Below are 10,377 nucleotides of genomic sequence, written 5' to 3' on the forward strand. Positions count from 1 at the left end.
CACATAAGTCCTATTGACTAAATTCACATGAAATCAACCAAATTGAAGCTTGAAATTTTCACACATTCATAATTACATATTCTAGACAATAAGTATCACATTCAAACATTTCGGTGACTCGGTTTAGCGGTCCCGAAACCACTTCCCGACTAGGGTCAACTTTGGGCTGTCACACTTTCAAGATAAATGGCATCTCTGATGATGCCATTCGCCTACGGTTATTACCTTTCTAGTTGAGAAACAAAGTTAAACGGTGGTTGAATTCTCTACCATGAAGTTCCATCACTACATGGGATCAAATGACCAAGAAATTTCTACTGAAGTACTTCCCGCCGTCTAAGACAATTAAGTTGAGGAATGATATCTCTTCCTTCGTTCAGATTGATTTAGAGACTCTATATGATGCATGGGAGAGGTACAAGGACTTATTGAGACGGTGTCCTCACCATGGGTTACCTTCATGGTTACAAGTTCAAACCTTCTACAACGATTTGAATCCCTCAACTAGACAGTTGATCGATGCAGCAGCAGGTGGAACACTTAACAATAAAACACCTGAAGCAACTTACGAATTTATTAAAGAGATGTCACTGAATAATTATCAGTGGTAACTCATGAAGACAAAGCCGATAAAAGCAGTCGGTGTTTACAACTTAAATGTAGTCACCATGTTATCGAATCATGTAAAATACTTAAATAAAAAATTTGATGGTTAATTTGTTTCTACACAGGTACATCTAATGATTCAATGCGATACAAATGGAGGAGGAATGAACAATCTAGAATGTTTACCCTACGGTCCTAACATAGAGAACGAACAAATCAACTTATAGGTAATAATTCTAGGCCTCAAAATAACCCTTATAGTAACCACTATAATGTAGGTTAGAGGAACTATCCCAATTTTTCTTGGGGTGGTCAAGGAAATCAGATAGCACAACCCCCTCCGAGCTTCCAACAACAACCTTACCAACAAGAGAAAAAGCTGAATCTCGAGGAAATATTGACCAAGTTTATCTTAGTGTTAGAAACCCGCTTTCAAAACAATAAAGTGGCACTTAAAAATCAACAAGTATTAATTCAAGGGCTCGAGAACCAAATAGGCCAACTTGCTAAGTTAATTTCAATTCAAAATGACCACAAGGTAGTTTGCCTAGCAATACCGAAACTAACCCAAGGGAGCAACTTCATGCAATTACTATTCGAGATGAAAAATGGTTATTTGAATTTGAACTAGAACTGAGGCAAGGAAATATGGTAAGTAATAATAAAGTTGAGGTAAGCCAGAATGAGCAAAAGTCAGTTGGTAAGGAATATAAACCTCGAGTGTCATATCCTAACGCAATGAAGAGAGACCACACGAATGAACAATTTGGTAAATTTCTTAAACTCCTAAAAAAATTACATAGTAACTTAATGTTTGTTGAAGCTCTTTCGTAGATTCCCAATTCTGTTAAATTTTTTAAGGAGCTTTTGGAAAACAAAAGGAAGTTAGATGATTCGTCGACTGTGGAACTAAATGCAGTTTGCTTAGTCATACTACAAAATAAACTACCCAACAAATTGAAAGATTCAGTGAGTTTTATTATTCCTTGTTTAATTAGTAGTTTCAATATTGATAATGCTTTGGCTGATTTAGGGGGTAGTATTAGTGTCATGCCTTATAAAATGTTTAAGCAATTAGGTCTTGGGAAACCCAAACAAACTAGGATGAGTATTCAATTAGAAAATAGAACCATTAGATTTCCTAGGGGTATTATTGAATATGTTCTTGTAAAAATTGATAAATTCACATTCCTAGTTGATTTTGTTGTTTTAAACATGGATGAAGGTAATAAAGTACCTTTAATTTTAAGAATACCCTTTTTAGCAACTACTAGAACTATAATTGATATTGGTACGAGTGAATTAGTACTTCGTATAGCTGACGAAACGATTACTCTCCAAGCTCGTGATTCTGTTAGAACATCTAGTGATCAAGATGATTTTACAAGTTCTGTTAATATGAGTAACCATGTGGCTCAAGCTTTTTTGCAGGAAACCTCTCGAAAAAATGTAATAGAGCCACGTTTCAATCCATGCGACAGAAATAGAACAACTCATGAAGAATGAATGTTACAAATAGATAAACTGGATGAATGGCGAACACATGTCAAGGAGAAACCGAAAAAGCACGATGTAGAGCCAAAGAGACGCCATGATGAGCACGTGGATGGAACGAACCAATTTAAGGTTAGAGGCAAGGTACTTCTAGACAAAACAGATCCATGAATTACCACTTCAGAGCTTAATGCAAATGGATCAAACCCTTTTACGGTACATAATATCTTATTCTCATATGGTACAGTCGAGGTAACTCATTTTAAATTTGGCACATTTAAGGTAAATAATACTCAACTTAAACCTTATCTTGGTAGAATAATTGATAGTGAGAAAGGGGAGTTTCAGCTTCGAGAACCACCATGATTGTGAGTGCATAAGGTAAGTCGTGTTTAGACTTTAAATAAGCGTTTCTCGGGAGGAAACCTGAGTGTTAACTCTGCTAATTCTTTTCATTTTATTTCAAAACTAACTAATTTTCAAAAAAAAATTGTTTTTGACCGACACGGCCTAGACATATGGGTGTGTCTCAAGTCGTGTACACTACAAGGGATTTGACAGTGAGTTACACGTCCTGGCAACATGGCCATGTAACCCACACGGCCTGTGTAACATCCCGAAATAGGGCCTAAACAGAACAGTGGTTGTGAAACCACAAATCTGAGGTAGAAAAATTTATTTTATTATTATTTTGAGGTTCATGGTATGATTGCATGATTGTGTGAAAATTTCGTGATGAAATTCTATGCATAAAGTGCTTAAGTTTAGGTTAGGGACTAAATCGAATAATTTGCAAAACTTGCATTCTAGAAGTTTTTAGTATGAAATTGCTTTGGAATATTAATTAGGAGGGTTTAAATAAAAATTTGACCAATTTTAAGTTCATGGACAAAAATTAGGACATGGAAGGAATTTTTGAAAGTTTAGTAAGGAGGGGCAATTTAGTCATTTAGATATGAAATGAATTAAAAAGGGAAAAATAACACAAAAATGGTCATCTTCTCAATTAGTTTTTGCCGATTTTTGCTCTCCTCCATAATTGGGGTTTCTTCAACTTTCAAGCTTCATAGTAAGTGATTCCAAGCCCCGTTTTTAATGATCTTTACGTTTTTGGAGTCCCGGTAACTTGATTAAGCTTATTCTAGCAATAATTCAACCTAGGGTTCATATTTGGAAAAATACCAATAATTGAAATTTGTTTATTTTGGTGTTTTATGATAGAATATGAGGTTTTAAATTATGTTAAACAACTTATGCTACTCGGTTTTAAGTGAAAACGAGTAAAAGGGCTTAAATTGGAAAAAAAATACCAATAGTCATAAGTATATGTTAGAGTGTGATTTTGATATTGCCATAGAAGGGAAAAATGATCAGCATGTCATAAAACATAAGAAAATAGGATTAAGTTTAATTTACGAGCCTTGGGGCAAAAGTGCAAATATGTGAAAGTTTAGGGGTAAAAATATAATTTTTCCAAAGTTTGGGTCAAGGACTGTTTTAATAAATGTGAATATTAAATAAGTTAAATTTGCTATTATAGATTAAGAAGAACGAAATTCGGGAGTAGATCGGGGAAAAGAAAAATTAAAGGACTAAATTGTAAAGTTTAGTCACATTTTGTATCAAGGTAAGTTACAGTAAATAAATGCAATATTCTTTTATTTTACATTATTATTGTCAATTTCCAGCATTTATATATTTATGTTATGAAAATATTTAAAGTCGAATTTAAGGTGAAGTGACAGAGGAAAAGTGTTGGAAAACCCCGGTTGAACCCTAGGAATGTTAGGATATTAGGGTTGACAGGACAGAACAGAAATGAGCCATGTAAGTCCATATTAGAAATATGCCTTTGGAGACAGGATTGAGCCATGTAAGTCCATATTATATATGGCATTGGAGACAGGAATAATTCATGTAAGTCCATGTCAAAGACATGGCATTGGCAGGATATTGATAGACAGGAACGACCCTAGTATCCTTAGTATTCCGAGTGGTTCAACGGGTCAGGATAAGAGTTAAATTACAGTGAATTAACAGCAAAGGAAAAGTAGATTATACTTATGAAAAAGGAAAGGTCAGGTAAGAAAGAAAAGTAAGGGACTAAAGAAAAAGATAGAAATTGAGAAGTAAAGAAATTTATGATGCTAGATAATATTATGCATAATTATTCATTATGTTGAATATTGTGATTTATTTGCTTGTAAGCTTACTAAGCCTAGTGCTTAATCTCTTTATTTTCTTCTTCTTATAGTACTTATCTAGTCACTCGGGGATCGAAGGAAACGTCGGAGGCCGATCACACTATCAAAGAAATAACTCGGTATAATTAGACTTTTTCTTTTGGGTATGGCCTGTATAGAAACTTAGCTACTTTTGGTATAATATGAACAATGAATGATGTGTAAATACTTGCTAGTGATTAGCTAATAAAATGGCTGATGATATACATGTTTATTAATATGTATAATTGAATGGTGATTATCACATGAAAATTATGAAAAATGTGAAAGTAACCTAAAAACAGATTCAAGTAACAGAAATGACATAACTTTGAAAAATCACTAAAAATTGCAGAAACATAGTTTTAAGATCAATAATATATGAAATTAAATCTTATTATGTCTATTTTCTTATGGAATAAGAAAAATAGGTAAAGGTTTTGTATTTTATAAGATATCTAAGTTTTAGTGAAATAGGGCCAAAGCAATTTCTGGATCCCCTGTTCCAAATTTATAAATTCACCATAAATTTTAAAAAAATAATTAGGTGGTTTAATTTATATGGATAGAATCTTTATTGAATCTAGTTTTAATAGAAACAAACAGTACAGTCATATGAATTTTTTACAGAGAGAAAAGTGGTTCGTAGTAAGTAGAGGCCAGTGCAGTCGAATTCTGAAACAGGAGTAACTTTAACTAATAAACTGTACTAATTGGCTAAGTAAAAAATTCTAGAAAAAAATTAGTAGATAGATATATAAGTATAGTTTCAGGAAAAATTTATGGATCTTAATTTCGAGTTTTGAAACTCGAGAAATGAATTTTTAAGCAACCATGACGCAGAAAAATAGTTTATTCTGAAAATTAAAATAAGTGGTTTAGAGTTGTTTAAAAGATAAGATAAGTTTAGTAACACCTCAAGCTTGACTTCGATGACGATTTCGGGCGTGGGGGTGTTACATTTATTGGTATCAGAGCAGGTTTAGTTGGTTCTCGGAACAGTTAGTGTGAGAAAAAGTCTAGCTATACATGCCATACTTGTATTTTGATAGTGTGACGACTCCTGACGATTTTTAAATATTTTGTTTTATAGTAATGGATCCCGGACAAGCTGGTGATGATGATGTAGAAAGTAATGCGCCTGATCCCGCAAAAGGGGTAGCGCCATCTGAGAATAGGCCAGTAATAGTTGATCAGGGAAGAGTGACTCGAGAAGCTCTCTTCCGAGCTTTGAATGATTTGCTTGTCGAGTTCGTTCGTACGAATCCGGCAGTTAGACCTCCACCCCCTCATGATTCTCAGGCTACCCATATAGCTCAAGCTTCCCCAATCACAGGTACAGTGGTAAGAGAAAAGCCACCAGTTGATAGAATCAGGAAACAGGGGGCAAAAGAGTTCCGAGCAACAAAAGATGATGATGCAGAAAGAGGAGAATTTTGGTTAGAAAATACTATCAGAGTCTTTGACGAATTATCTTGTACACCCGAGGAATGTATGAAATGTGTAGTATCACTTCTTAGAGACTCAGCCTACTACTGGTGGAAGACACTTGTATCAGTTGTACCAAAGGAGAGGGTCACTTGGGATTTCTTTCAGGAGGAATTTCGTAAAAAGTACATCAGTCAGAGGTTTATTGACCAGAAGAGAAATGAATTCCTGGAATTGAAACAAGGTAATATGACAGTGACCGATTATGAGCGCGAATTTGTCAGACTTAGTAAATATGCTCGAGAATGTGTGTCCACCGAGGCTATCATGTGTAAAAGGTTTGAGGATGGGTTAAATAATAATATCTGACTGTCAGTGGGTGTCCTAGAAATAAAAGAATTTGTTATTTTAGTTGAGAGAGCCTGTAAGGTTGAGGAGCTGTTAAAAACAAAAGGCAAAGTTGAGACAGAGACACAAGATACAAAGAAGAGACAGATGAGCAGGTCATTCCAGGCTACATCCAAAAGGCCAAAGGAGTTTTCTACCAGATCTAGTTTCTCAGCCGGGTATTCTAGTCAGAATAGAGGCAGCAGATTTAAGGATTCGAAGGCTCAGACCACCTCGACTGCGAGTGTAGGTAATGTTGGACAGGGTAGATCAGGGTGTCCACGGTGTGGTAGACTTCATTATGGTCCTTGTCGGGCAGACGAAAATATTTGTTATAAATGCGGTGCTCCAGATCATTTTGTACGAGAATGTTTCGAGGTGGCTAATCGAGAGATAACACAGAGTGCTAGATCCGAAAATGCTCCTACTAGAGGCAGATCAACGAGGCAACCGGGAGTAGGAGCAAGTAACAGAGGTACCTCTAGAGATTCGGCTGTGAGACCAGATGTTAGAGCCCCTGCAAGGACTTATGCTATTCGTGCACGCGAAGAGGCATCCTCCCCCGATGTGATTACTGGTACATTTTCTCTACATGATATTAATGTCATTGCTCTGATTGATCCGGGTTCAACTCATTCTTATGTTTGTATGAAATTGATGCCTAGTATAAGTATGCCTATAGAATCTACAGAATTTGTGATTAAAGTATCGAATCCATTAGGCAAGCATGTATTAGTAGATAAAGTATGTAGAAATTGTCCTTTAATGATTAGAGGCTACTGTGTTCCGGCTGATCTCATGCTATTGCCATTTGATGAGTATGATGTGATTCTTGGTATGGATTGGTTGACTACACATGATGTGATAGTGAATTGTGGAAAGAAATTCATTGAGTTGAAGTGTGAAAATGGTGAAATTCTTCGGGTTAATTCAAAAGAGTCAGATAGTTTATTTCCGATAATTTTTGTTATGTCTGCTCAGAAATGTTTGAGAAAAGGGTATGAAGCTTATCTTGCTTTTGTGTTGAACACTAAAGATTCAGAATTGAAAATTGAATCAGTACTTGTGGTATGTGAGTTTCCCGATGTGTTTCCGAAAGAACTACCAGGTTTGCCTCCTGTTAGAGAAGTTGAGTTTGGTATTGAGTTGATTCCAGGTACCACGCCCATTTCTATTGCTCCTTATAGAATGGCTCCGTTGGAATTGAAAGAATTTAAAGCTCAGTTGCAGGAATTAACAGATAAAGGCTTGGTAAGACCCAGTAGTTCACCATGGGGTGCACCAATGCTATTTGTGAAAAAGAAAGACGGATCGATGAGATTGTGCATAGATTATCAGCAACTTAACAAGGTAACAGTAAAGAACAAGTATCCATTGTCTAGGATTGATGATTTGTTTGATCAATTGAAGGGAGCTACTATGTTTTCCAAAATAGATTTGAGATCCGGATACTATCAGTTGCGAGTTAAAGAGTCAGATGTCCTGAAGACTGCTTTCCAGACTAGGTATGGTCATTATGAGTTCCTTGTGATGCCATTTGGCTTGACTAATGCTCCTGCCATTTTCATGGACTTAATGAACTAAATTTTCAGATCGTACTTAGATAAGTTTGTAGTTGTGTTCATTGATGATATTTTGATTTATTCTCATGATGAGACTAAGCATGCAGAGCATTTCAGAACATTTTTACAAATTCTGAGAGATAATCAGTTGTATGCCAAATTCAGCAAAAATGAGTTCTGGTTACGAGAAGTTGGTTTTCTTGGACATATTGTCTCAGGTGAAGGTATTAAGGTTGATACGAGCAAGATTTCAGCCATTGTTGATTGGAAGCCTCCTAGAAATGTATCAGAAGTTAGAAGTTTTCTTGGTATTGCCGGATATTATAGACGATTTGTGGAGGGATTTTCCATGATAGCTACCCCGTTGACGAGACTGCTACGGAAGGATGTTAAGTTTGAATGGACTGAGAAGTGCCAACAAAGTTTTGCCAAGTTAAAGGCATTGTTGACGGAAGCTCCTATCTTAGTACAGCCGGAACCCGGTAAAGAATTTGTGATTTACAGTGATGCATCCTTGAATGGGCTCGGTTGTGTACTCATGCAGGAAGGAATGGTAATTGCTTATGCCTCTAGACAATTCAAGCCACATGAGAAAAATTATCCGACACATGATTTAGAGCTAGCTGCTATTGTATTTGCATTGAAGATTTGGAGACATTATTTGTATGGTGAAAGGTGTCGGATATTTACCGATCATAAAAGCTTGAAATACTTGATGACTCAAAAAGATTTGAATTTGAGGCAAAGAAGATGGTTGGAATTGCTTAAAGATTATGAGTTAGTGATTGATTATCACCCAGGTAAGGCAAATGTAGTTGCTGACGCTTTAAGTAGGAAACTTTTATTTACATTGTGAGCTTTGAATACCAATTTAGCCATGTCAGATGATGGTTCTATTTTAGCTGAATTGAGAGCTAAACCTGTATTTCTTGAAGAGATTTGTGAAGCTCAGAAAGATGATAATGAGTTACAAGCTAAAAGACTTCAATTTGAGTCAGGCATAGAATCAGATTTCTGGATTGGTTCTGATGGTTGTTTGATGTTTAGAGACAGAATATGTGTACCAAAGAATGATGAGCTTATTCGAAAGATTTTACAGGAAGCACTTAGCAGTCATTTATCTATTCATCTAGGCAGTACAAAAATATATAATGATTTGAAGAAATTGTATTGGTGGGTAGGAATGAAAATAGATATTTCAGAGTTTGTTTCTAGATGCTTGATTTGTCAACAGGTAAAGGCCGAACATCAGGTACCCTCAGGATTATTGCAGCCTGTGCTAGTTCTGGAATGGAAATGGGATCGAGTTACTATGGATTTTGTGACAGGATTACCGTTTACACCGACAAAAAAAGATGCAGTATGGGTTGTGATTGATAAGTTAACGAAGTCGGCTCATTTTATCCCAGTTCGTATGGATTATTCACTTGACAAGTTGGCCGAGTTGTATATTTCAGAGATAGTCAGACTACACGGAGTACCATTATCGATCATTTCAGACAGAGATCCAAGATTTACTTCACGGTTTTGGAAGAAATTACAAGAGGCTTTGGGCACAAAGTTGAGATTTAGTACAGCTTTCCATCCTCAAACCGACGGTCAGTCAGAGAGAGTTATTCAGGTACTTGAAGATATGCTTAGATGCTGTGTATTGGAATTTCAAGGCAGTTGGGAAAATATTTACCATTAGTAGAGTTTGCCTACAATAATAGTTATCAGTCAAGTTTGAAGATGGCACCTTATGAAGCTTTGTATGGACGTAAATGTCGCACACCTTTGTATTGGACAGAGCTTAAGGAAAATCAGATTTACGGGGTTGATCTAGTTAAGGAAACAGAAGAGAAAGTAAAAATTATCAGAGATTGCTTGAAAGCAGCTTCAGATAGACAAAAGTCGTATGCAGATTTGAAGTGAAAAGAGATTGAGTATCAAGTTGGTGACAAAGGTTTTTTGAAAGTATCCCCGTGGAAGAAAGTTCTCAGATTTGGTAAGAAAGGCAAACTAAGTCCACGTTTTATTGGACCGTTTGAAGTAATTAATAGAGTCGGACCATTAGCATATCGGTTAGCTTTGCCGATTGAGTTAGAGAAGATTCATAATGTATTTCATGCGTCTATGCTACGTCGTTATCGTTCAGATCTGTCACATGTGATTTCTCAGACAGAGGTTGAGATTCAGCCAGACATGACTTACGGTGAAGAACCGGTGAAGATTCTAGCTCGAGAGATAAAGCAATTAAGGAACAAAAGTATTTCACTTGTGAAAGTACTATGGAATAGACACGGCGTAGATGAGGCTACATGGGAACCTGAAGAGGCTATGCGAAAACAGTACCCAAATCTCTTCACAGGTAAGATTTTCGGGACGCAAATCCCTAAAGGGGGGCGAAATGTAACATCCCGAAATAGGGCCTAAACGGAATAGTGATTGTGAAACCATAAATCCGAGGTAGAAAAATTTATTTTATTATTATTTTGAGGTTCATGGTATGATTGCATTATTGTGGGAAAATTTCGTGATGAAATTCTATGCATAAAGTGCTTAAGTTGAGGTTAGGGACTAAATCAAATAGTTTGCAAAACTTGCATTCTAGAAGTTTTTAGTATGAAATTGTTTTGGAATATTAATTAGGAGGGTTTAAATAACAATTTGATCAATTTTAAATTCATGGACAAAAA

At 35.9% G+C, this 10,377-nt stretch overlaps 1 non-coding gene across 1 annotated transcript; it reads right to left on the bottom strand.

The window, feature by feature from the left end:
• Positions 1–347: 347 nt before the first annotated feature.
• LOC121211644 (small nucleolar RNA R71) lies at positions 348–454 on the bottom strand. Its single transcript, XR_005906863.1, has one exon. It is a non-coding gene; the product is annotated as a small nucleolar RNA R71 (small nucleolar RNA).
• Between the last annotated feature and the right edge of the window lie 9,923 nt (positions 455–10,377).

The sequence above is a fragment of the Gossypium hirsutum genome, chromosome A12 (assembly GCF_007990345.1).
Source record: "Gossypium hirsutum isolate 1008001.06 chromosome A12, Gossypium_hirsutum_v2.1, whole genome shotgun sequence".
NCBI classification, from domain to species: Eukaryota; Viridiplantae; Streptophyta; class Magnoliopsida; order Malvales; family Malvaceae; genus Gossypium; species Gossypium hirsutum.